This window comes from Melospiza melodia, chromosome 20, assembly GCF_035770615.1.
Source record: "Melospiza melodia melodia isolate bMelMel2 chromosome 20, bMelMel2.pri, whole genome shotgun sequence".
Taxonomy (NCBI): Eukaryota; Metazoa; Chordata; class Aves; order Passeriformes; family Passerellidae; genus Melospiza; species Melospiza melodia.
The window spans coordinates 5,158,746-5,186,127 of NC_086213.1; the positions used below are offsets into that span (position 1 = coordinate 5,158,746).

The following is a 27,382-nucleotide window of genomic DNA, read 5'->3' on the forward strand; positions in this document are numbered from 1 at the left end:
AGCAGTTTACTCCCTCCTTCCGTCTCAACTATAGCAAAAGAAATAAAAACCAGAACATTTAACAGCAATGCAGCATATAAAAGAGCTGTAATAACCATCTGGATTAAATATACCAAAATACCTTCCATTAATTTCATCTTTTTGGGGTATTTATGAATTATCCTAAAGGTTCATGGGCTGTTTAAAAACCCCAGTAAAATAAACTCAAAATTAAAATACAGAGATAACCAATTCACTCTTCTACACTGTAGATTTACCACATATTGCTGGAACATGACATCAAATATTTTTCCATTTAAATTTGGGCATCACAATAACCTGTTTATACAATAACTTAATAAATTTAGCTGGGCTGCCTATTTGACAAGTAGGCGAGAATCCTTCATTAAAATGCAAATGTAATCAAGGTGAAATTTGGAATACATTTATTAAAGTAATTGAGCTTCAGTCAACTGTAGTCACAACACAGATTTTCAAGTGCCGTTCAGACAAAAGGATATGTCTAATTCTTCCACATTAATATCTTTATCAGCATGAACATTAAAAGAGTTTTCTGAGCACTAATAATGTACTGTGGAATAATTCCAGTTTTCTCTGCAGGAATATATTATTACAGATAAGGGTCAAAGACATGCACAAAGGAGTGACCCAGCAGTGTACTGCACATACAGAAAATTGGTTGCAAGTATTTTCAGAGCTTGGTGTAACTATGCACTTCCCAAATTACTCTGTAAATCCTTTAGAGACTCAAGGTCATCAGTTAATTGACCATTAAAGTGTTGGGGAATTGAACTTTTACTGCTAAGATTTCGGATTCTTGGTGCTTTTGATTAAGAAATTACTCATAAAAATAAAAGGAAATACTAAATTTGTCTTGGTTATCATTTAAATGCTAGTAAAATATTAGGAAGCTGTGATAGCAATGTCAGAAACTTTTTCATTAGGGTAAGGACAAGCTAGATATTTACCTTTTTTTTTATTTTTTATATAGTTTCTACTTGTTTAAGTACCCTGGGTCATCTTCAGTGCCTTCACAGGAATCACAGTAAGGTTGTATTTGTTGCAGAAGATCAAATTTTATAGTTGATAATGTCAGATCTACTGTGTGCAGAAACAAATGCAGAGATAGTTATTAAAGGACTGATGTGATGCCAACCCCTTGCTCAGCTCGGCTGGTTTGGCTCCACCCTGAACAAATTAGCCAGGAAAATGGGAAGAAAATTGCAAAGCCCTTAGCTGCTCCACTGTTTGATGCAATCCTGGTGTCACCAGGTGCTTCAGCCTCTCTCTCTTCCTGCTCATCTCCCTCTGCCCCATTCCCCAAGGCTGGAGTTGCAGACAATTTACACCAGCTTGATTCTCTCTCTAAGGCTGAAGATTCCTGGTGAACAAATATTTTAAGCAGTAAATAAAGTCATTAGGTAGCTATCAAGCAATGCATGCATAGGTATTTCTCTGATAATGGAAATTTTTAGCCACCATTTCATAAAAATGTCTTATTCAATTTTCTTTCTTTAATGGAATCAGCCTTTATATCAACAAAGCTAATGATACAACATCTCCTGCTCCAGACACTGTTAGAAAGAATCCAGCCTTTTCCAGAGGCTTACAGCCAATTGTAAATATAAATGAAACCTGTGTGTCACTGCTCTGAAAGCCACTGGGAGCACAGGCTAAGGCCATTTCCTTTATTTTCATAAAAGCATTTCAGTGTGCATGGGCAGCCATTCCCTGCTGGAGCCATAAAAGCTCCTCTTTGGGCACCAGGCCAGGCCCTGCTGGGCACTGCCTGGCTTGCTGCAGGAGTGGCAAACTGGAGAGGAGCTTCCCAGGTGAGCAACAAGTGCAATTTAATCCACACTGCAACTTCCACCATTGCCCGTAAGTGTTTTCTGTGGCAGAAAATGTAGTACAACAATCCATTTTGTTATAAACCAGAAAGGGCAGGAGGCAGCAACTTTGAAACTACAGCAAATACAGCTGAACTGTTTCCTGAGCAGACTAAAACTGTATTAAAACCCACTACAAATCTTCTAAATGAGCACTTTGCATCATTTGCAGCCGTGCCATCATGAGCTGTGATCTCATCACAAATCTCAAATGAGGACAGTGAGCATCTGGACCCTGAAGATTTCAAAGCAATATCCAGGGAAGGAAGCAGGGAGAGCAGAAAGCTGACTTCATTTGGATTAAACTTGAAATCTACACACCCTTCTGTAGTTTTGGGGGCAGCATGGTACTGGAGGGCCTGGGTTTTTTGAACATATATTAAAATGGAAGTTCTGACAAGCTGAAGGATTCAGGATGTCATGGCAATTCTCTGCAGGAGCACAGTGTTAACACTGCATTAATCAGATTTCAATTGATTACACACCACTGCCCTCACTGCTGTTTCACTTTTAATAGGACACTTTTTATTTTTAATCTTTTCAGTCCCCAAAATATGTGTTGAATATATCTGCTTTAGAACACATCAGACTCCAGTGGAGCTGTTGCTGCATTCTAATGGCTAAAACAATTCTTCCAGGTCCCTTAACTTTCTGACAAGGTGCTGTAACAGCTAAATAGCAAATAATTATGAAATTGCAGGAATTGCCAAGGTAAAAGAAAATCCATATGTACATAGTGCTTTTCTTATTTACAGAGCACGCACAGAACAATGGGAGAGCAAAGCCTGCATTTCTTGTAAACTGTCAACAGTGATACTGATTTACACCAGTTCCATTCTCTTATCAGCAAATACTGGAGCTGCTGACCATTTCACTCAGTACTGCAGGGCCTTACATTCAGCATTGTAATTTATATCCATGCCAGTATGTCCCAAATTTATTTATATTAGGGCTGTTCTATCACCTTTCCTGAGCAGTGTAAGGCAGTCTCATTGTAAAGGAGAATTAGGGCATTGCTCACTTTAAAATTATTCAGTGAGTTATTACAGGGCACACACATTATCCTGAAATTTATTTCTGAAATTACCAAAAGCCCTGAAGTTGAATTTACGTGGCAGTGAGCCTGAGCCAGCAAGTCCTACTACTGAGCTCTGCATTTGGGTCATGCTCTAAAAGCTCAGCATGTGGACAGAAAAAGCTTGCAACTACTCCCAGTTCAAATGTAGATACTAAGGCAAATTAATTTAAAATTCTGGTTTGGTAATATTCACAGCCAAGTTAGAGATGCCCACACAAGGAATCAGGAACACAGTGGGGACTGCTCCCAATCGGTGCTTGAAGAATTACACGCTAAGAACCAAATGGGTAAACATTCATCCTCCCACTTTTCTTTAATTTGGTGAAGACCAGATGATAACAACATTAAAACTCTATTAAATGCAGGTACCAGCCCCCAGAAACTCAGACATCTGTGATCATTTACCAGGCTGAACCTCTGATGATTCTGCCAAGGAACTCAAGTAGCAGCACATCAACATCTGTGTGGAGCAGTTGAAGACAGACAAACAATCTGGAATACCCACATTGTTTCAGATGTTGACTCCCATTTTATTCTCCTGCAGATAAGTACAATATTCTGTACTCAGGTGTCTGTTTAAAAAATAAGACCAGGATTTGCATAATGGGAAAGATGCACATTATCCATGGAAATCCGACTGGGAAATAAGTCAAGAAACAAGTTCAAATAAGACATGAGCAAATTTGTGGTACAGTCACAGAAGGTTGTGTGGCAGGAAATAAAGATCTTCAATAGTCAAAACACCACCCACACTGTGACAGGAGATGTCACAGGTAGATGCATTCGCATAGTGCTGCATATTTAAAGTGTCTCAGAGTGGTTTTCAATTAACTACAAAGATGTTAAAACATAGATGCTGCTTCCATTGTGAAATGAGACAGAACCTCTCACTGGAAAATGAAGAGGTTCTCTTAACACTGAGAAGACATTTGGTTTCTAGGAGTTATACAAAACCTGTCTCAGGAGGAGTACATAAACAAAGGTGAGTGGGTGAAGTACTTCCAGAGCAGCACCAAAAAGTCAGTTTTGTATTGATGAGGGGCATAAAAATAATAAACCTGTGATATTTCAGAGCTTTGCTTTAATTTTTTCTCAATAAAGCTGTGGGTAAGCTATTACCAAAACTTCAAAAGAAATAAAAAATCACAAGGCAATTTCTGGGGTTTCCATGTTCTAGCTGTAATAATGTACAATAGTGACCTTATGTTCATATTATCAATAAAAACTCACTTCTTGTTAAGCAGAATTTCAGTGAGAACCCTGATCCTCCACCAGGAAATAATGCTGCTTCAAGATTTTCATATGAAAGTAGAAAACAATTCTCATGACTTGATGTCTTGCTTTACTACATTAAGGTATTTACAGAGCAATGACATTTTACTGCTAAATAATGGAAACCTCATTTTACATGTCAGCATTGTTCTAGCATCCAGTGACAATGTGTCATTGGGGTACCAGAAATGCAGAATTACACTGTTGTGTTTAGATAAGTAGTGAAATCTAATAAGGATGAACTATTTCCACTCAAGAAATCTCAAACATAAACAAGTATTTTTGCCTAAAAGGAAAGGAATTGAGACTCAAAGGAACAGCCTCTGGAAAGGCAGAAATGCTGATAGGAATAGCAGTCTTTCCCAGTGATTGATGATAGAGATAATGGTTCATACATCCATACACTTAAATGGCTTTCTTTCCCCATGACTGCTGTCTAATTAATGTGAGCCATCATTCATGTAAAAGAAAAATTTTGCTTCTGGAGGAAAAAAAAAAATGCTGCAAACTGCTAGCAGTGACAGTGCTAGAAACATGCCAATTAGAGTGATTTCTGCCAAGCAGCAAAAGGGCACAAAACACTGGTTTCCAAGCAACTGACATTATAAAGTATTAAATACACTGGAAACTAAAATTGGCAGATAAACACTTCACCTTCTCAGCACTGCCTCGCTCTCCCTTTTGCTTTCCTGCCTGCTCCTATAGACTCCACTGTGCCTTCCAGTAAATATATGCACTAAGGGATGCCAGCTTATCACACTCCTAAACATTAAACATCTTCTGTCTGCATATATTAGAGTAGCACTGGGACAGATTCACAGGTAAGGACAGACAAGGTCGTAACTAGAACTCCAAAAATAACACATTAAAGTCTGTCAGTACAGGCTGCCATTTCAATCCCATTGAAATGGTTTTGTACTAAAGGGAGATCCACAGCCACTATCAGGAAAGGAAATTGGAGAAACTGCTCTTCAGGTTGCAGTCAGTCTGTTATTCCAGGCAGAAAGGAAGGATTAGGAGAGGCTGGGCTTTCTGCATGCAGAGTGACTTTTAGAGCTCTGCCTTCAGGAAACTTAAACTATTTTAAAGAGCAATCCAGTTCCTAATTTAAACCAGAAAAAGCAGCTGGTTGAACACTGTTGAACTTCCAGCAGTTTGACATTTCACTTTATCTAACCAGCACAGCCCAGGGAAACAGGAGCACGGGAGGCATTTCCCTGACTCTGGCTAATTCCATTCAGAGGTTCTGTGTGCCCTTTGCAGGGCTTGGCTGGCTCATGGAATAGCACAGACACTTCCCCTTTGGGCTTGCAGCTTAAAAGGGTCAATTCTTAGACACTGAGGATGACCACAATATGTCATTTTTACATGGCACCTGTGCTTAGATGACTGTCCTTGCAAAGTTTCCAGTTACACACACAAAAAAGGTGTTTTCAGCCAGTCTCATTTGAAGCAATATGCTTCATTTTAAATACTAGTTTTTGTGAACAGGAGTATGTCCAATACACTTGCACAGTCTTAGTTGGTCTCAGAAGTGGTTTAGGGCAACCTGCTTTTATTTATGGATTAACCACTACAAGTTTCCAATAGTTTTGTAGTCTCTCTTGTTGTGTAGCAGTTCTTAATGCTTCTGCAATTTGTTAATTAGAAAAATTTTTATTTTCTTGGTTCTCATACAGTACATCCTCATGCAAGCAGGGATTACTTAACATTATTTCTGGATCCATTTACAGGTGTCACTGGAACAAAGCAATAAGACAGGATCTCCCTCAGAGCTCAATGGCATTTTGAAGGGGATGTGCTGTTTGAGTTTACTCAATTCTAGTAAAAATAGAAATGAAAACATAATTCTTAGCTCTAAGCCACAGATATTTGAATGCTCAAGGACAAAGGTGGTGTCTTTCCTGCCACAGTGTATTCAACCCACTGAATCCAACACTGGGAAGTACTTAGCAAACTCCTTCCCATATTTCCATGCTGTGTGGGGGTAGAAGGATACCCAAGAGGGAACAGGGGTCTCCTGGAGTGACTGTGCCCATCATCAGGGAATGCTTCATACCTGAGAATAGTGACTGATAGTTTTGAAAGATGAGTAGCTTGCATCCTGTCTCATCATCCTCTTTTATATCATCATGAGGACTCAAGAAACTGGAAGAGAATATTACTGACAGGAGGTATGAGGTCATAATTATAAGGTTTATCTTTAGTTTAATTATGTTTTTAATGTGTAAGGCAGAATATTAAAGCTGCACGAATGCAGCTAAGTCTGTTCCGGTAATGACTCCTCAAACATTTCTGAGATAATTTAAAAATAATTCCTACTACTCTGTCACTGTGATCATTTAAAAAACTTCCTCACACTTTGTTCCATTATACTCTTTCATACAAACAAGCTGCAAGATCACAGACTCTACTTCCTGTGAATATGTATCAATTAACATCCAATTAAGACAACTGCTGGGTGTCCTTTTCAATCAGGAGGAAAAGCAGCAAAAAGCAAATCCACGAAGGTCATTTGTATTCACTGACTCTCTGTAGTAAGTATTAGCATGCTGCTCTGCTAGCCTGACTGCTTTAATTGAGATTAAAAGTTGCTGCCCTGGAGAAGAAAACTCCAGTTTTCTTCTTTATTTCTTGCACTTTCCATTCTCCTTTTTAATGTCTGAATTTATTACAAGAAGCATTGCTGACATGGCCTTTGATCCAAATCAGCAGCATAGTCATTCTTATTTGAAATTACCTTCTCCTGCAACTTCCTATTTCAATATTTGGTTAAAATGTCTGTGAGGTTTGATTTCTTTGCCATTCTTACTGTTTCTTTTTTTTCTAGATTTAGCCAAAGTAACAAACCCTTAAGATGAATGGCTAACATGATTTCACTGTGAAATCTTTCTACCCAGGCATGTGGACTTAGTTTTAAATGCAGCTGCAAGTTAAATTTGTGGGACTAGAAGAAGATGGCCAAGGGATGTTTGACAGGTAGGGGGTTTCTTACTTACCAGCCTTGCAAACTCTGCTTGGGATGTTAACATTAAATTGGGCTCTTTCCATCTTCTGCATCAGGAATAAAAGGGATTCTGCAACCCAAATTTTATAGCCAAGAACAGCTTCACAAAACCCATGGTCTTCTGTGGGTTGGAGGACAGGTCTGGTCAGGACTGAACAGACAATTCTGCTGATAATGTACATAAAGGACCACAGTCCTTTAAATATGTCCTAAAAGATGACATCAAAACACATTAAGATCAAATCTATTCACATCATTAAAAAATATACGTTTAACATAATTTTGCAGATTGCATTACCATTAAAAATTCAGTGGAAGGTGGGCCTGCATTTATCATAATGTGGCCTAGGAAACAAATGTCCTCAGTAAAACCAGGCTAAACAGTCCAGCTGTTAGAGAGAACAACAGCACTCCTCCAGAGTAATGGGCTGCAGCTCACAAAAAGTCTTTCCCTGGAGATTCTAATTTAGCAGGTCAACTTTGAAATTAGAAATAAAAGCAGAGAAGCTGAGGCAGCACTGAAGTATAGAGGAATTAGTAAGGTGAGTTGGGTATTTACTTCCCTGAGACACCCAAAGTTCCAATTGCAGCTGTAAAAGTGACAATTAATCTCACATCCCCAATTTGGCTTCCATAATTTAGCCCTGAGAGTAATAATATTTATCCACCTAATACCTATCAGTGCTACAGAGGTGAACAGGACAATGCCTGCACATAGTTGAATACTAGGCATTATAAGATTTATCAGATTCGCATTCATAAAATTTTAAGAGAGTGGAAATAAGATTTTTAAAAGAGAAATAATTCAATTAAAATAGTAAGAACAAATACTACCTATGTGTAAAAACCCTGTAACTTGCATTGAAATGAGTGGTCCATCTTGCTTCATCTAAATGCCTACAAATCAATGTGTTACTATTTCAGCTGATCAGGTCTTTTAATACCAATTAAATGAGGGGAATTTGCATCCTACAGAACACTTGCAGCTATTTCTCTTCCTACTAATTTGAAAATAAAGAATGCAAAGCAACCAAAAGCAAGCTCCAAGCACCTGCAACTCGTAGATCAAGAAGTAAAGTGATTTTTGGCAGGTTATCATCAAAAGAACTTTAACTTGTCCTCAAGGAGACAATCCCTCTGAAACTTAGCAGAGAATAATGACTGAAGGCAAACATAACTAACAGTGCATTTATGGCAAAACCAAGTCATGCTTTACTAAAATGGCTTACCCAGCCTTCAAAATACATAGGATTTATTATTTTGTTTACAGTTTATTACTATTTTCAGTTAAGTTTATCAAGGGAAAATCCACTAAAACTGATTCAGTTGACTAAGTGAATAATAAAAATAATTGGGGGCAGAGAAGGGAAAGGGAAGTATGTGAAATCTAATGTTACCACAAGTAAACAGTATGAAATTTAGAAATTGTTCTCACATAAAAATTTTAGAACAATTAAACCACCTAAATTTCACTTTATTGTGAAATGTAAAGCTCTGGTTTCTCTACAGCAGTACATGCAAAGAGAAGGTTTAACTTCCCTGACTTTTATTCAGTTAATCTCAAACAATGCAAGAGCTTAATTTTTCTCCAACTTATGCTGCTACAATATCCCACGTTGTCTCGACTGCCACATTTGCTTAGATTTAACCTAATTATTAAGCCTTTATATAGATGTCTGTCTTATTGCTGCTTGCTTTAATTCAAATTTTTCCCCCCAGTGAATGCTCTTCAAAGACTTAAAGTCTCAGAAGCTTGTAAACACTCATGTAATTTGTACCCTGCTGGGGCTGGCAGGGGTAATTTGTCAGTTTTATTTGCAGCAGGCTGTAAGTAAACCCTGCCAGATGTAAATCATCTTTTTGTACTCTTTGCTGTTCAATTGCAAATGAATCTCTTTCCTTAGATTAACACTCCCATCCATTGATGGGAGTCAGAAGTTTCTAGAAAAATTTCAAAAACCCTGGAGTCACCTACTCTAAGGCTTATTATGCAGTTTAGCAAGTGTTTAAGGTAATTCTGAGAAAACAGGGTGAGTCGTCTCTGTAGGGAAGTTTGGAGTGCAAGCAGAACTTATGAGTGCCACAGAAAAGCAGAATGAAACCTCAGCTTGAGCCCCACCTGTAGTGGCAATGCTGACACCTGGGTGACAACACATTTTTATATATTAAGAGTACCAGTGCCTAAATGGGAGTTTACTCTGCCAAAGCCTCTCTCAACAGACCCCCCTGCTTGTGGGTGTTTTGTTTTGTTTCATTTGCTTGGTTTCTAATGTTTATTTATTTATTGAAATGAGACCACAAGAAATGTCCTGCTGGACCAGAGGTTTCTTGTGTCTAGTGGCAATAGAAGATGGTTTCTAGGAAAAGAATATAAACCTTGTACAGCCCTGGCTGACTAAAGTTTCTGTGTGCTTTGGGTTCCTTCCCTTGACTCAGATCCATTCCCAATTCTCTATGGGAAGAGCATCTTCCCTGGTTCCTGTGGATCAGACTGAAAGTCACCAAACTGAAAATAAACATGACAGCATTAATTAAGGACAGCTCAGCACAGAGAAGGTATGTGCAGTCTCAGGGTTCCGAATATTTTCTGAGCTGGTCATCACCTGTGACAGCATTGTGTCATCTCACCAGCATGGAAACAAGTCTGAGTTCAAGTTTGACAGAGACTTTGCAGGAAGTTGAGCAACCACGACCTTCATTAAAATACCAGGCAGGGAGAAGAGCTTGTTCCATGGCCTGGACTTAAAGAATGGCTGCTCTGAGCACTCATGGATTAACAAACTACAAAAGTTACACATAATTTTCAAAACTAAGTGGTGCAAATAAATTTTTCTACCGAGATGCAAACTAGAGCAAAATTGTCTCCACAAGTCTGGTGTAGGAAACTTTGTATGCCAGGAAGTGTCTTTGGTGCTTTCCTTCACATAGGAAGTAGCTGTGCAAAATGCATGTATGCTTTATAAATTGTTATGCTTAAATGCTTAAGAAATGTACATTTTCTCTTGAGAGTCTATTATATAGACTACTCTGTCTGACATAAAAAGAATATCCAATTTCCAAACCTGGGAATAGAAAATTACTTACTTGTAGCTGCTTTTCCCTGAAGGTGCACTCTGTCATAAACCTCTATTCTGGGTCTGTGTTTTCAGCCCCAAGGAAGGCACAGACCCATAAAAAGCCCTCAAGTCAGACACAAGCACAATTTTGGAACTCCCTCAACCATCAGTTTCTTCAAGTGGAAAAAAAAAAAAAAGACACATTCCTGCCTATTAAAAAAAATTATATAGGTAGATTAATAAAAAAAGACTTCAGATCACTCGGCTGTGCCTGGAGTTCAGGCTAAAAAGAGCATGAAAACAGTAATTCCTTCCTGCACTAGTTTTAGATCAAAGGGCTCATTCACTGATTCTAAGCAATCCAAAGCTCCTGGCCCTCAGAACTTTCATCCATGTACTCCAGGTAGAGTAAATGCACAAAAAAGGGTCCAGCAGACTCAGAGCTGTGGCTGGAACACTTGCTCTGCTGTGTAGCTTTTGCACAACAGAGCAAAACTTAAGAACATCCAGGTACTTAAAAAAAATGAAGGAGAACATTTTGCTTTTTGGAATCTTGACTTAAGAAGGCACAAAACTTTAAAAAATCTTGTTCCTATCTAAGATTGCAGCAAAACAAATGTTCAAAATGTAAGGAGCAGTGGCTTGGGCACCCAGCCTTCACCTGCTGGAAATGCCAATCAGAGATTACTGGACACATTCAGCATGGAAAATCTCTTACACTGAACTGTAAGAAAAAAAATTAAGTATTTGTCATTACATAAATTTAATAATCACAATTTGACTTTTTTTTCCCCCAAGGATCAAAGTTATTTATTGTAACAATTTGTAATAAAAAGCAGGTTTTGAATATTAAATGTCCTAATCTGTGGAAATAGGCTTTCAAAAGTAGACTGGATTTTAGAAATGAGTTACTAGACAAAGCACTTTAAAAAATTATTTCCAGCATAAAAACATAAATGTTTGTAACTTCATTCCTGTACACTCATGAACACAACTGATCTACCCATAAATAATGCTAAAAGACAAATAATTATTTCCTCTGATAAGCCCTCCTAAATTTCACAGCACTTTTGAAGGTAGAAAGGTGCCAGATGGATGGAACAGACTTTGCAGGTGGAACACCTTCAGAGAAGTTGCTTCAGAAGCAAATTGGTTTTAAAAACTGAAGTTTCCATATTTTGAGTAATATTCAACTTTTATCAGGGGACATGGCTTTTGAGAGTTCAGTCAAAAATCCAATAAATTCTAAGTATTTGAACACCCTTTGATCTTTTTTTCTCCTTTTCAGTTACCATTTCCTTTAGGCTGTCTTCCCTGGCATGTCTGTAATCAGGAACAGCACCTCCTCAGCCCCATCCCGCAGCACAAAATGTAACAGCACCCCCAAAAATCCATGAACTTGTGCCAACTTTTTCATCACCTCTGCTCCAGGAACAGCATGGAACAGAGTGACACTCACAGCACTGGTTATTTTGTTGTGTTCTTTTTGGGTTTTGTGGGGTTTTTTTAACCACACACCTTGTATTTAAAGAAAATATTAGAAGAAACCTGACTTGGATATTCACGAACAGGAAATTTCCAGTCTGCTCTGTTCATGACACCTACTTGGTTTTGGTTTTTTTTCCCCATTTTTCTGTTTTGTTTTCCAGAAGCAGCTAAGTGTTGCCAGCAGCCAGGTACCATTAGTTCTCCCTGATGACACAATTAATACAAATTAAGAATCTGTCAGGCTCGCTCCCCACTGAGGGGCTGAGGGTGGGTCGCAACGGAGCCCTCAGTTTTCAATGGCGGGAAAGCACCGGTGACCACGGGCACGGGCTGGAGATGTTCAATTGCAATCATTTAAAGTGTTTAATGCCACAAAAATCGAAATTTTGTTCTCTCAGGCTCAATATTTCCTTTTCTCCTGCCTCTGGCCAGCGAGATCTGCTAGGCCTTGGGTAAGGGGAGAGAGCTGTGACCGCCCTGGCCTCCCTCAGGGAGGGTCCCTCGCTCCGTGCCCTCCCTCAGGCCCTGAGGGGGCGATTCCATCGCTTTCCTCTGAGGAAACAGAAGGGAAAAAACTTATTTTCCTCAATAATATCTGTCATTACAGCGGCATGAATTGGAAAGGTGCAATCCCAGCTTAAAATGGGACATAATTATAGAACAGTAGAACTCTCTCTTTTTAATTTGCCGTGCAGTTATAAAGCCAGAGAACGCTGCTGGAGTGTCTCGTTTGTTAAACTCAACAATACATTATTGTGACAATCTGAGCAGTCTTTGCAGCTTGGGTGTTGGTGGGGTTTTTTTTAGTGTCTTCAACTTAAAGTGTCTTCAGCTTAAGAAGACTTTCATTATAGCTCATCTAATTTCCTTCAAGCCTGTTGCAGTGATCATTTCCTGATATATATATAAAAAAGCTTGTACAGCTCCATATGTGAGAAACAATAAATTAAAAAAAATATCATAAAGTAACACAGGAGACATTATCATAAAGAGAGATTAGATAAGGAAATGACCTGAAAGTTTTCTGTGGGAATGATGATGGTGATGTTTGAGCACTGGGATAGAGCAGGTGCAGGTGGGAGGAAGGAAGGCAGCCAGGCTGCAGTGCTGCTGCTGCAGCAGGTGGAGCTCCGTGCCCTCCCAAGGACCTGCAGGCAACCGGAGCTCACAGAAACCCCTGAGATTCCTGCTCCCTGCCTCAAATAATTCCTCCCCTGATCTCCTCACCTCTAGAAAGAAAATTGCAGCCTCCTGCAATTTTTTTTTTTTGGATCAAAAAAAATTATTTCTTTCAGTCAAACCCATCTTCTGTATACTCTAGATTTCACCCTAACAACTCCCAAATGCTTCCACTTTCTCATCTAGATAATTCTGGAGGTTAAAAATTGCTCAATTCTGACAAATCCATCCTTTTGTTAACATTATCCCTGTGTCACACACCTGTCATCTTTGCAGATGTCATTCTGTAAGTTTTGAGATTTTTCCAATTTTTTTGTTTGTTTGTTTAAGCTGGTGAAAGAACCTCTTTCCTCTGAATTAATGATGTTTTTTCATTCTGGGTAACTCATTAAGTTTATATGTACTGTCAAAACTAGCAGATTGACACACCTATTGCACTCTCCTTCCTGACAATATATCACTCAACCAGGAATATTATGATAACATTTGCAAACTGAATGTGTTTTTGTTGAAAATGAATCAGCACAGCCTCATCACGAGACAACATTTAGTCACCCCAATGCAAGATTGACCTCAAAAAATGTGTTTTTTGATTTTGTGAAAATGTTTAGGCAGCTTTTGTAAAGCAACACATACAGAGATGGCTGCTGCAGTTCTGCAGGCAGGATTCTAAATGTTGAATTTTAAAGACAGTGTTCTAACCAAGCACTCAGGATTTTTTTTCTTCTATTTCCTCTTTTCTTGCTGCTGCTCAATACTGACCCATCCTGCCCTCTCACTAGAAAGTGGGAACACAGAACAGACATCAGGACCAAAAGAGAATTTTCAATTAAACACAAGAGGCTCCAAGACAAAGGACGTGACAAGGAATAGACTGTAGAAAATTTAGATTTCTTTCAGAGCAACACTATTCTAGTGCTTAGGAAAAAAAAGGAGAAAAGTCATAGCTAAATCTGCACAAAGACAAAACAACTGATTTGTTAAGGCTGTGCTGTGCCATATCAATAATGCAAAGCACTTTGCAGTTGAGGATCTCAGTTGCCAAGGGGAGCACTTGGTAAGAGCTGCTGCAGCAGGTCCCACGCTGCTGCTCTGGTCAGAATGGTGCCAGCACCCACGGAAAGGAGCCTCATCCCACTGCTTTTCCATGGCAGTTTTAATGAGTAAAGCAGTTCCAGCCCTGTTGGGTGTCCCTCTGCACTCCAATGAACATGTTACTGTCAGTGGAGACACATCAGCCAAATGGAAGGAGACAGCCCAGGAGTCAGACAAAGGTTGCCTGCTAGCGAGAGCATGAGGAGCAAACTCGGAATAAATAGATTCAATTTCATCTGTGTCAGGAATTTCCTCTGACACCCTAAATAAAACATTTAGCACCTTATTCCAGCCAGCAGAGGCCTTTTCTTGACTGTGATGAATTCCACAGCTCATCGTGCCTCCACTTCCTGTGCCTGAAATGGGAATTAAAACACTTCTCTTCCATGGACATCCACAAAGGATTCTGATATAATGGATATCAGAAAAAACATTCTGATATGGATATCATGGAAAGCATCTGTCAAAAAACCCCCCTATTTTCATAATAAAACCACATTGAATATCTTGGTATTGTTTATTCCATCCATTTGCTTCTATTTCTCATACTCCTGTGAGAAATCTTTTTATTTTCTTGTCTCCAAGGATTATCTACTAGTTCTGGCAAGGTTGGTAAGTTTTGTAAAATAATTGGATCAAATGAATCACAGTTGCAATATTGTTGCTATCAGCGCATTTACCCTACAGTAACTTTGAACTCTTTAAACAACTACATAATTTGATCTGCCATCTTTATAGTCTTTGTAAACTCTTTTCATTCAGATGATTTAAAAATCTTAAAATGTGTCCTTGGAAGTCAATACAAATAAGGAAGGAAAAAAGTTTCCTTCTGTTTTTAGGTATGACATCTCTCTGTACCACCTATCTTTGTCTTATGTTTCTGTCTTTTTTGTGGTCTTAGGACATTGTGCATTTGTGTGGACAAATTAGATATTTGCAACTCTCCCAAAGCCCTTTATGCACATTTTTGGTTGCTTACTGGCAATGACAATGTTGCTCAGCATTAGCTAATGTTTTCTAGATATTTTCCCCCCAGTTAAGTAAAAATTACAAATGTTCTTGCCAAATCTCCCAGAACACCAAATGTCCCAAAGCCATTTTCAATTGCCAAAAATCCATTCTACTAGAAATTAATGCAATCACTGTTAAACAGAAAAGAAGAAAACCTCATCTGCACCATAATACTGCTCACTTGCCCCTTGCTATTAGAGTTCAAAATAGATTACAGAAGTGCTGAAAAGAACCCTTCAGGCACAAAGGACACTCAGAAAGCAGAAACATCCATAAACATCTTAAAAAAAAAAAAGGTTTCTTACTTCTGCTAGTCTAACACAGGATTTCTTATTGCAATGTTATGCTACAAAACATGAGAGTTCGTGAACCAAGGCAGGAGTACCTAATAAAATTATCAGATCGATATCTGCTACAGCACAGACTCTCTATTCAATCCAAAAGCAGCAAACAAAAAAAGAACATGTTATTCTGTTTTATTTCAGAGTGAGAGCAAAGTTAATTTGAGAAAGAACTGGGGGAAGACACAGCTGGAGAGCAGAGTTTCCAGCCTCAGGAAATTCAAGGAAATGTAATTGAGAACAAATTATCTCTTTAATTACTTTTGACCAAATCAATAAGAAGCATGGAATAAAGAGCATGATGGCTGCCACCTGGTAGAGGACTGAGAACACCAAAGTTGAAAAGTAACACAAAACTAAAACACAGCTGTGATAAGGACAATCAGAGCAATTCTTTTACCAAATTAAAAAAAAAAAAAAAAAAAAAGTAAAAAGGGAAAGAAGAGTGTGAAGGGTATTAGCTCAATAAACAAACAATGTGCAGAACTTAATGGTTGTTTTTGGCTGCTTCTCACCATTCTCAGCTGTGAAGACTGTTAACACTTCACTATTTTGTCCATTCCCAAAATATCCCATCATGACTTGGGAATCAGATAGAAAAATCCCCAAGACCTTTTGTTTCCTCCTGAATCTCCGTTACTTCTCCCATGCTGGCTTTTATTTACCAAACACCCATGTAGGAATTCTTTACTGTTAGAGTTCGAGGCAAGCACTTATTCTTGTCAGTGTGTTAATAAACCAGAGCAAGATCTCACCTCTCCCTTGGCTTGGTTCCCAGGTCTGGGCAGGAACACTCACACCCAGAGGTGATGTGTGTGTGGCTAAGCAGGGCTGGATGGGACAGAGCCCTCTGGCAAGGCACAGGTGGGGGGGCTGTACTGGCATCCAGCAGCAGTGAAGGCTCCCAAACTATCGTTAATAATTAATTAATAATACATGGTCCCCGTTCCCACATTAGTTCACACCTTTAAGACATTAATCCTCTCAGCAGCAGCGTGGCATTTTCCTCTGACTCACTGAAGAATGAGGGTGGAACAGGACAAGTATCTTGTCCTGGCAATTCCAAGCAGGGCAGTGAACCCACAACCTCCATCTCGGCATGGAAGCCCTGGATCCCCTCACACAGCCTGGCTGAGTGCTCCAGCATTTGTCACTGTCACTGAGGAACCTGTGAGGAGGCAAATTGCTGAACCTCCTCCCCTCTCCTCAACTGTGCTTTAGTTTAACATTCCACAACTGTTCTTCCTGTGGCTGCCGGGCACTGGGGTTAAAGCACATTTCAGATGTGCTGTCGACACCTCGCCCTCTGCCTTTTTCTCTTTCTTATCACAACTCCTTGGGGACCTTAAGATCTTCAGTATTTCAAACAGTTTCTTTAAAAGTCTTGGCACCTATATGTGAGCAGGAAAATGTGTTCATTTTATGGGCTGAGTAAATGAAATTTCGCTCTGATGTGACCTTTGCTTGCGTTTTTTTTTCTTGAAGGGAAGCAGAGTGGTCATTTTCCATCTCCAGAATCCTGCATCTACATTCACAGCACACATGCTGGGATGGCTGGCTCAGCTGATCTGTTCACCAGCTCCTCACGAGGTGTCTGACAGTGATCATCTGCTTTATCCTCTTCACAGTATAGCTGCGAGATGAAATTCTAGCAGAAACTGAATTTTACAGCACCATAAGCTGGCCTAAAACTGAGCACCAACTTTTATAGGTCCTTCACACAGGGATCAAACCTGCAAATGGAGCATCTTTGTTGTCCAAAACCACAATCACAGTTGCCAGAATTTTAAAACAATTGAAAATTTGATATTACAAGACAATTTTTTCCCCTAGGAGTATGCATCTTACAGTTTTTGTATAGGTCTTACCAAAGTGCAGACATGCCTAAAACATTATTAATTTTTCAGTGAAACAGAGTTGACTTCTACTACAAGTACTATCCTTGGCCCAGAAAAAAAAAACCCTCAGAAAGATGAACTACTTTCTATTTCACTGTCAGACATATAATGGGAAAAAAAAATATCCAAGTGCCAACACAATGCAGACAATGCAGCGAGACTTGCTTTGTAGCCTGAGGTGAAAGAAAGGAGCTTTGGAGTCCTTTTTCCTGTAAGCTGCTGTATCCCACTTAGCGAGTAAATGGATTTCTGGCCAAAGCCATTGTCATCACTGAGCCCATTCCCACAGAAAAGCATTCCCTGAGAGGTCCTGGGAGCAACCATGAACCACCCTACTGGTTTTGTCCATAAATAGAAAAACTCATTCTGCAAACAGAAATGAACATTTTTCAGAAGAACTAAAAATCATTTTAACCCCCAACAACAAAGAAAAACATATTAAAAAGATAAAATGACAGGCTTCCTGGAATAACTGTCTCAAACAACAGCTGGCCAAGTATGACAGATTCACACAGAAGAAAGAGCTGGCTGTGCTTTGTAACAGACATAATTTCAAACCCAGATCTCAGAACTCCCTTGATCCAAAGAAAAGTTCCTTTAGTTGGCTTAGGGGCACAAAAGCCATTGATAGAATGAACAACTAATTACAGTTAAATTCACCTCTGGAAGGAGCTGGGGGTGCAAAACAAGTCCTGTAAGCAGAACACACAACCTTTTAAAAGGATGCAGTTTTCCCATCACATCCAGAGAGACAATATCCTCATGCACAAATTACAGATTCTCTCCTTGAAGAGCACAGGCAGATGAATCAGAACCTCCCAGCAGATCAGCAAATACACAATTTGTTTGGTGTTACTCTGCATGCAGTGATATACCTAAGGTTAGACTGGAACCCTCCATATGGAGGAGTTAGACAACAGGAATAAACTTCCGTAGGATCATTATGGAATTTATCAAATTATGCTTTGTCTATCAAAACTTCAACTTCTACATTTATTTTTCACACTGTCTAATCTTTTTGAGATTCTAAACCTATTTCAAAAACGCAGATGATTGAGTTTGTATAATGAGAAATTTAATGACCTGTAAAGTGAGTGCATCTGCCAGCCCTAAAAAAGTCATCTTTTCACCACGTGCACATCCCAATATGGGTCTGATGGTTCCACTGTTACTTTTCCAGGCATCCACTCCTGTTGCCTCCTTAAATGTACATTTTGGGAGGTAAGTTGAAGACTAAGAATTTTAAAATGCTTAAATATTTCTTACAATATTTTTCCAATAACACTTTGTAGAGAAATATTTACATTCTCTAAGTAAACTGAAAATAGAGAGTTTGCAAACAAAAAGATAAGCAAATTCTGAGCCACTGTTTAGTTTCACTCAAGCGTATTTTTGTCAAGGGGTCAAGTTCTGTGCTGGAATAAAAATCCTGATTGAATATGTATTTTGACAGGGATGAATATGATCCATATTGCAACAGCAGAATGAGTGTGCATCCAAAGACTGGCTGGCACCAGCTCCATCCACAGTAAACATGAGACAGATGAATGTGTCAAGAAAAAGATCTTAGTGGCTACATTTTATGCAAGATTACAGAGCATCCTTTAATCCTGATACAAACTCCAAATCACCCTTTACAGCTCTGCATACAGAATGTGCTTTAACTGTATCACGCAGAACACAATTTAAATGTAACATACAAACCTCAAACTGACCTCTCTTTATTACATGTTTGTAATTTACATTAAAACTAGCATTCAGGCACACACATCCAGGCTGGGCATTGGTTTATATTTGTTAACATTCTGGCCTAGATTTGATCTGTTTACTGCAAACAAAGCCCTACCTGTGACTTTAAAAAATATTAGTATTTAGGTTGCACCCTACACCCCTCACAAGTGACTCTCATTCCGAACTGCTAAAGGTCTGACACGTAAATAAGGGAATAAGCCCCAGCCAAGCCTGCCTTTCTGAAGGACAGCTATTTTGAGCAGCAGTTTGTGATGGCCCTGCCAGCTGCACACGCAGCCTGCCTTGCATCTGTGGCCCATTCTCTGTGAGCATTGCCTTTGTTTTGATTTCCCAGTTTGTGTCCCATTAGTTTTCAGGCTGGATGTCACAGCGCCATTAAATCGCCGTTTTTGAGCAGCGGTGTCTCCCAGCTGACCTCACAGCAAAGGCACCAAGATTTGATTTCTCTCACTTTCTCTGACAAGCCAGGGGTGCCGAGAGCCTCCAGCTCACACAGCAAACATGCTCTGACTCACCACACACCAACCCAGATCTCACACAGATAATCAAAATGAACATTAATTTACGAGAACAGCTCAAAGTGGAAATACCTGAAGGGAAAAAATTACAAGCACAGTATTTCACTGAGAGCAGCTTCTCAAAAGGGAAGGATTCGAACATTACTGGTGAGCTAATGGAAACAAAGTGACTGTTTGGAAAAGGTTTTTAGGGGGTTGGTTTGGGGAGTTTTTTTAAAATGTTTTTATCTGCTTTCCCTAACAGATGAAGCAAGCTCACTATCAGCAAGAGTGATTTCTGACTGTCAGACAACAAAGCTAAATGAATTTTGTGCTTCTGAGCTTTTAGAAAAAGCCAAAAAAAAAAAATAAAACTAGAGCTTTCATCTGATGAACCTGGACAGGGATCACTAGAATCCTGCCAAGGTTTAATTTCTCATTTTTCATGGATTAACATCATTGTTTATGTAGTTCAGGCTGTTGCATAGTGACACAGGCTCTAAATAGGGTGACAAGAAACAAACCCAACCAAACAAATAACAATTCCAAGATGCAGCAATGCCTCTGACGGGTGCTTAGAATGAGCTTATTTTACAGAAATCCACCAATGATCTTCCCCAGCACTGGCAGCATTTGTGGAGCAGAGCCTGGGGGGGATGAGGAGCCCCCAGTGATGTACAGCTGCCTGCACAGAGGAGTCAGCTCCCTGAACTGTGATGAGCAATTTGTCTCACAGCTTTGATCCACTGTCACTTTAGCTGGCACTGACTCCAGGAATTAATTTCTAACATTTCAGGGTAACCTAGTAAAAAAAATAAATGGAAGCAGTGCATGGTAGATATCTGTAGATAACCTATCACCTACTGCAGGTGCTGACAGCAAAGTTAAATATCTCCTGTTACAGCACAAAAGCTCTCAATTTCTTGAGCACATAAATGCATTACCCTACTTAAGGCAAAGTATCAACAAAGTAAAGCAGCAGAAAGGACAAAATTTTTTAGCCATATGCTCTAAGCTAATACTGTGTTGGTCCTATGTGTGTGAGAGGCTTCCTGAGTGGAAGAACAGATCCTTTATTTCAACTCTGCCCACTGGAAAAGGACATCAGTTCCATCACAATGGAATCAGACTAGAGTATGTTTGGGGTTTAATTACAAGACAGTTGCTATAGAGCTTTAATTATCTTGCTAATGTGATAAGTGCACTGCATGAAAGCCATAAATATTTCTCACTCTGGCTGAACTGATCAGCACCAAATAGAGCAGCAAATAGTGGCTTTGGAAGTCGTTTAGGAAGGGAATATAAACCCTCGTTAAATTCAGCCCTACTGTTATGCTGTCATCATGCCGCAGATGGATCACAAACCCTCGATTTCAGCATGTTTTGGGCAAAAATCTTTGTCATTAACAAACTGGCACTGAGCTGTGGCCGCAGGTTGTCATGCTTGGCCATCATGAACCAAAGGCAGCCACACCATTCCTCACCAGCCCATGAACCTGCCAAGGTTGTGACACCTGCAGAAGGTGCTGATCCCAAGAGCTCTCAGTGAGCAACCTCTGCTCCTTTCCTGGTTCCTGTTCCTCTGTATCCAGGCAGGAGGTGACAGGAGAGGAAGACTGCTGGCCCACAAATGAATTTGTCCACAATTCAACCAACAGTAACAGGTAAAAGTCTTATTCTGACAGTGTCAGACAGGACAGGTTTGACTTCCTTCCATTAACTCCCCCAGCATGAAGTAAAAGTTTGTTCTTTAGTTTTAGGCCCTAATTGTAAGATAACTTCATTTTTTCTTAAATTAAATAGCTCCCCAATAAGCAATGAGGATCAAGTGTTACCTAATAAAGCTGTAAGTCTTCCTCTATCTGAACTGGGAACTATCAGGTTCAAGGGGTACAAGCACTACCAACTGAGAGCAGAAGTCAGAAGCACTGGATTCCTGAAGCACTGGGAGGGAAATGTTGACAAACACTGGGATTAAACGATGCCACCTGGACAGATGAGGATCCTCAGCATGGCAGACAGATGAGGCTCTCTGATCACTGCTGTACCTGCAGAGGAGAAATGAACCACCAAGGCCAAAACTATTGCAGTAAATACACTTCAGGCTGAAGGACTGCAGTCCAAGGGCTGCTCTAACAGATGAAGAATGATATGATTTCACCCTCCCAGCACTACCACAGGCCTTAGCTCAAGGCCAAAGACACAGCAGAGAGCACACAGTGACCAGCATTGGCTTCAGTGGGTTCTGGAACCTACTGCAACCTGACTTGAATTGTAGAAGAGAAAATATTACAAATAACCCTAACAGCCTTGCAATCTCTATTTCAAACACATGGGTTGTTATCTGCAGCCTGATGTAACACAGCTAAAATGTGCCTTTTATGAGTAAGGAAATTTAGGGAAAAGTCAGAGTCATTCTTCAAAAGGGAAGATTTGTAATGGATGCAGTGTATGAGTGAGCCCTTATGAATTTACACATGTCATATCAGCTTTATGAAGCATCTTTTAACCCTTAAATGAAATTGAGTTGGTGTGAATGAAGTGAAATGCTCACAGACCAAAATCCATCAGTGTTTCTCTTGGAAAACTGTGCCCTACTGCACGATTACTGCCCTGAGGTTGATAGACAGGCACATAAAATATCTCATTCCTCTACGCCAAGAAGGATTGTGGAATCTGTCCTTTCTGCCCATTAGATTAGCAGAGAGGATGCCTAAACCTTTTAGCAGCAAGTCATTGAGGAATTGAAGTTAAAACCTTCCTCCTAATACACCGGAAAAAACAGGTCCAGGCTACAGTACTTGGAACCACGTCACAGCCCAGATTTCACAGTCAGCACAAAGCAACTCCTTAAAAATGGATGGAATGCAAAGCAACACTAAACCCCCATTCCCCATATCCTGCTTTTGAGCTCCTAACATACAGAATAAGTTACATCTGCCTAATTAACTTGACTATTGCCCCCTAAAAATACTTTCTATCTTAGCTCTCCTTCTGTGCAAACAGCATAATGTTAATTTAATGGAAAGGTCACATTATACTACAAGGAAGGGAGTGACATTCCATTGTGTCCTTCTCTCCCTGCTCACAATCCTCCCCCTGCTGCTGCTGTGCATGCAAGGCATTTCCTATAAACATTTCATGAATAATGAGAAACCATCTATCCAGGGAAAGTGCTGCCTTCCACCACTTGCTGTTGTGCATCACTCTGCAGTCTCAAGGAAACCAAAACACCACCCACTTGATTGTACACAAATGGATTTTCCTCTGCAAGCCAAGCTCAAGATTTAATTATTATGCTTTCCCTGTCACTCCTGAATGCCTTCATTCACTTTGCCCACACAAGGCAATATTCCAATCCAGGAACAGGTTTCAAAGTTCTTGCATGTGGAGCAAGTTACCCTGAAACTCATTTTCTTTACTGGGGGAATGAGTCCTTCTCTGCCATGCAGTGTTTGGGGGGAATTAGCAAGGTGTCCTGGCTGAACTTCAGCTTGCTTCAGCTGCTGTCTGCCCACTGAATCTCACCTCTCCTTTTCAGCTGGATCCATCATTCTTCATCATTTTCCACCCTGCTCTCTCAGGTAGCTTTGCTCTGCTCTGTTGGCCACAGTAAACCAGGGATGGCTGATGTGACCTCTACATCCAGCCTGCAAGGTCCTTTTGGCATCATTTGGGGCAAAACTGAGCTATGAATATATGATTCTTCCTGGAAACTATCACAACCCAGCCTCTATCTACAAATCTAGTCCTGCATTTCTCTATCAGTTCTGATTATTTTTCTTGGAATATAAAAGTCTCCACATTGATCATGTTCCTCTGCCCCTAATTAAACAATTAGCATTTCCTGCTAGTGATCACAGAGCTGTTCCTAAGTTCTGTATATGCAAAAGAGCTCAGCTTTCCCTCTTGAAACATTTTCTTAACATTTCAGCTATGCACACATTCATTCCAGACATAATTCCACTGAACATGACACTAGAGAAATCCACCAGTGTCTAGTAAGATCAGCATTAACATTCCTTTGTGCTGAGTGACACAAAGGAACCAGAAGCTCATCCATAAATTACCAAGTGTTAACCTTACTGTCCAGTACAAGCCCTAAACTGAGCCTACCCAGAAACAGGAACCACCATTTATTCCTTACATTGAACTTCTGGTCAAATATGAAAGGTTTTTTTTTTTTTTACTATTCTCACCCAAAAATAGCCATTTCATGCAGTGTTTACAGTTACCAAAAGTAATTTTTAGCAGCTGGGGGAGCAGCAGATTCTCCAAATAAAGGAAATAGTTTACTGCCTTCATTATCTGAACTACAGAGCACTTGTGTGCTCCATTTCAGAGAAAGAGGCACTAAACCTGTTACAAATCCACTATTTTGAATATTCACAGCTCGGTGTAACCTTTGCAGTGCACTTCCCTGCTGCCCCAGGCAGGATATTGCAGCCCCATTCCCAAAGCCAGGTGAGCTCTGAGGACAGCTCAGCTTTAATCACAGCAGTCAGTTAATGCACCATGACTGGAGCAGCAGCCTGACATTTGGCAAGTTTACTGAAACCTTCATAACAATGCATTATTACATTTGATATGCCTCCCTTAATTCATTATGGAAGCAGCCTTTAGGAACAGAAATTGAACTTTTGGAATTGATTAGACTGTTTTGAGATTTAATAGCACAGATATTGTGTGGTCCTTCCTGGGTAGCTGCTGTTTCACAGATATGCCAAACTAATTTGGTGATCATAAACCCTTTACTTTTACAGGACATAACATTTTCACCTCGTTAGGCTCAGGTCAGGAGTACCACCTTGCATTTTATATTCATGTTAGACAGTAAAACTAACACTAAACCAAATATAAAAGGCCCATTCTTAAAACCATAGCTCCATAAGCATGAGCCCCATCTCCAGTCTGATTTTTATCTCCATTTTTGTTTCACACTCTAAAAGACAAATCAAAACACTTGCAGGAAAAGCCAGGAGCTCAGGATCACAAAGCTTTTTGCTATAATACCAGTTTTGCCCTTTCCATAGGCAATTACCAAAAGATAATTCACTTTTCTAAGTAATTTTGTGTGCAAGTACAAGAGAGTCAATGACTGTCAGTCTCACAAGGCCATGAAAAAAAACATTTCAACAAAACTCTCAGTACATGAGAGCTTAAATGTTATTGTTAACAGTAATAGAACCAACTACTTCAGCACTGAAGGAGTACTGCTCTTCTAAAACAGTCAAGAATTTCTAATCCAAGTTGACTACAGTGGCAGAGTAGACCACAGTTCAGAATAAAAGATAAAATTCAGAAACTCTGCACCACCAGCTTCACTATGCCTGCTAAGTAATCTCAGATACTTGGCTGTCAGTGTTGTTATTCTCCTGTTAGAATTACTGCAGTATGATGTCATATTTCCCCATTTTGTCCATGCACATGTGCAAATAAGAATTTTAGTTCCTCAGATATGGCTTTACTGACGCTTTCCAGCTTTTTATTAAGGCTTTTTGAAAATTAGGCCCAAGTTAGAAGAAATAGGTGAATGGTTCAGGTTATCAAATGAGCTTAATTACTAAAACCAACATTAGCCAGTGTACAGTCTAACAGCCTAATGTAATATTTGCCTAATGTAATGTAATAAATCTCTCTGCCATTGAATCTTAAACATGTATCCAAGTTTGATTGCATATATCTGAAATTGAACGTTTTTTCTTGCATCATTTGCTCTCTTGCAGTTCTACGACCACCTCACTTCACAGCTTCTGTTTATCCTTCATTCCACTCCTCCTTTTGCCAACTCTCACAAACCAAACCACTGCAGATCACCAGTTCTCTCAGCTAAACACAGAACCATTTATTTTATTGCACAGCCCCATTATTCACATCTGCTTGGTCACCACTTCCTCACACACCCTCACACCTCATGCAGTCAGGTTTACTGACATTCAATAACAGAAACACAGCAGCACTTCATGGTTACAGTGCAAATGTCTGGCAGGTCAATGCCTCCTTGGATGGGGGAAAAGGAAGTCATGCAGGAGAGGGAGTCCAGGCCATTAGGATGTTTATTTAAAAAAACCCCAAACCCTCCTAGTTCATCTTTCAACAAGAAACATCTTTTGCTATTTAAAAAAGGAAAAGCACTGTAGTGTTACCTTTGCTAACACAGTTAAAGGCGACAGGAGACAGTTAAAAATAACACTGAGCAACTCATTCTGTTTGCTGGAAACCACATTCCCCATCAGACACGTCCAGCCAGGGTTGCACTGGCTCGCTGAGAGCGGCAAGTGCACATCAGTTCTCATTGTGAGAAGTGGAGCAGAGACATCACCTCAAATGGAGATGGGGGGTGAATCCTGCCCTGCCTGTGGTTACCAGCTGGCACCATGTGGATGGAGCTTGTAGGAAAAGCCATTGGTGCAGCACCACAGTTCATTCTGCCCACAAACACTGAGGAGAGCAGCTGCTTCCCTCTCCCTTTACTCTAGAAAGGAAAAAAAACCCAAACAGCTCGCAACTTGTTAACACCAAAAGGAAAAAAAAAACCAAACCCAAAGAAACAAACCCCAAACAATAGGAAAAACCACAGCATCCTTTTGCCCCCTCCCTAAACAAAACCAAACAAAACAGAAAAGGAAACTAGAGAAGGTTAGGCAAAGAAAAACTCGCTGCAAAATCCACCTATGGTAATGAGGGACAAGAAATCTCCATGGAAACCTAAGTCAGGCATACCTGTGTCCCCTCTGCAGGCAGAGCTTTCAGAGGGAGGCATCACACACCGTGACAAAGTCTTCCTGACATCCCAGGCCCCTCAGAGGCACCAACACGTGCACCCTTTCACTGCTGTGCAAGCAGTGAGAGCTTTCCTTCACTGTGACACCTCCAATCTGAATTTGTAACCACACACGGTGCCAGTGTGCTCACAGCTGCTTTTTTTATTTTTACATACTCAAACTTACCATCACTGACAGGCTTAGGCAACAGCAAGGTGAGAAACTGCAGACAATTGACAAAGGGCAGTTTTCCAAATACTGACTTTTCTCGCACTCAGGAAATTTATTTTGTTCATGCTCTGCAAGATTGTGCAAGCCATGACACAATCGTGGGCTAAAAACAAACCTGTTTTGCAGATGCTTTTAGCTTTCACACTGGTCCATGTGGAGGGCACATGCAGCAGTCAGAGCTCCAAAGAAAAAACAAAACAACCCACACAATTATGCTCAAGTTTTCTTTCTTCATTCCCAATTCTTCATCAGAAATGCACAAGGACAAACAAGATAAACTTGGATGGCTGGGGAAGCAGAAAGTGTGACTCTCACTGCTACAATCTCTTCTGTACACTCCCTGTTTTGTCTTGTTCCCTTCACTGTGGCCAAAAGACCAGCCCATACTAAACACTGGAATTCTTGAGCTAACAGGTTGTCACATGAGGAGCCTGTCAAAATAGCACAGCAGAAAAAAACACCCCAAACCAAACAGCCTTCAGTCAAATATAAATTAACCCCTGCAAACAAAGCACACCTCAAAATTGTCACTTCCATGCTGCTAATATGCATTTTTTAATTGCTGAAAGGATACTCAAGTGCCACCAATGAAGACTTTGAGACTGGCTCTAGCAAGCAGAGGAAAGATGTGGAATCTGTGCCCAGTTTTACCTATCAGGAAGCTACCAAAATACCCCAAAGAGCTACTTGAAACTGAACATCTCACCATAATTGTATCTACTTCATATAGCTAACACAGAAAAATACTCTATAAAGTATTTTGTGCCTTTTCTCTTCCAAGGACAGTTGAGTAGTCTATGGAGAGAAATACTGGCTTATCCTTT

At 40.0% G+C, this 27,382-nt stretch overlaps 1 long non-coding RNA gene across 2 annotated transcripts; it reads right to left on the reverse strand.

Moving 5' to 3' along the window:
* Window positions 1-996: 996 nt before the first annotated feature.
* Window positions 997-26,825, reverse strand: LOC134427502 (uncharacterized). Of its 2 annotated transcripts, none has more exons than XR_010030192.1 (4): window positions 26,674-26,825; window positions 7,239-7,367; window positions 3,373-3,505; window positions 997-1,101 (listed from the first exon to the last, which is right to left on the reverse strand). It is a non-coding gene; the product is annotated as an uncharacterized LOC134427502 (long non-coding RNA). The 2 variants fall into 2 exon arrangements; XR_010030193.1 differs by having other exon boundaries at window positions 1,016-1,098.
* Window positions 26,826-27,382: the final 557 nt, after the last annotated feature.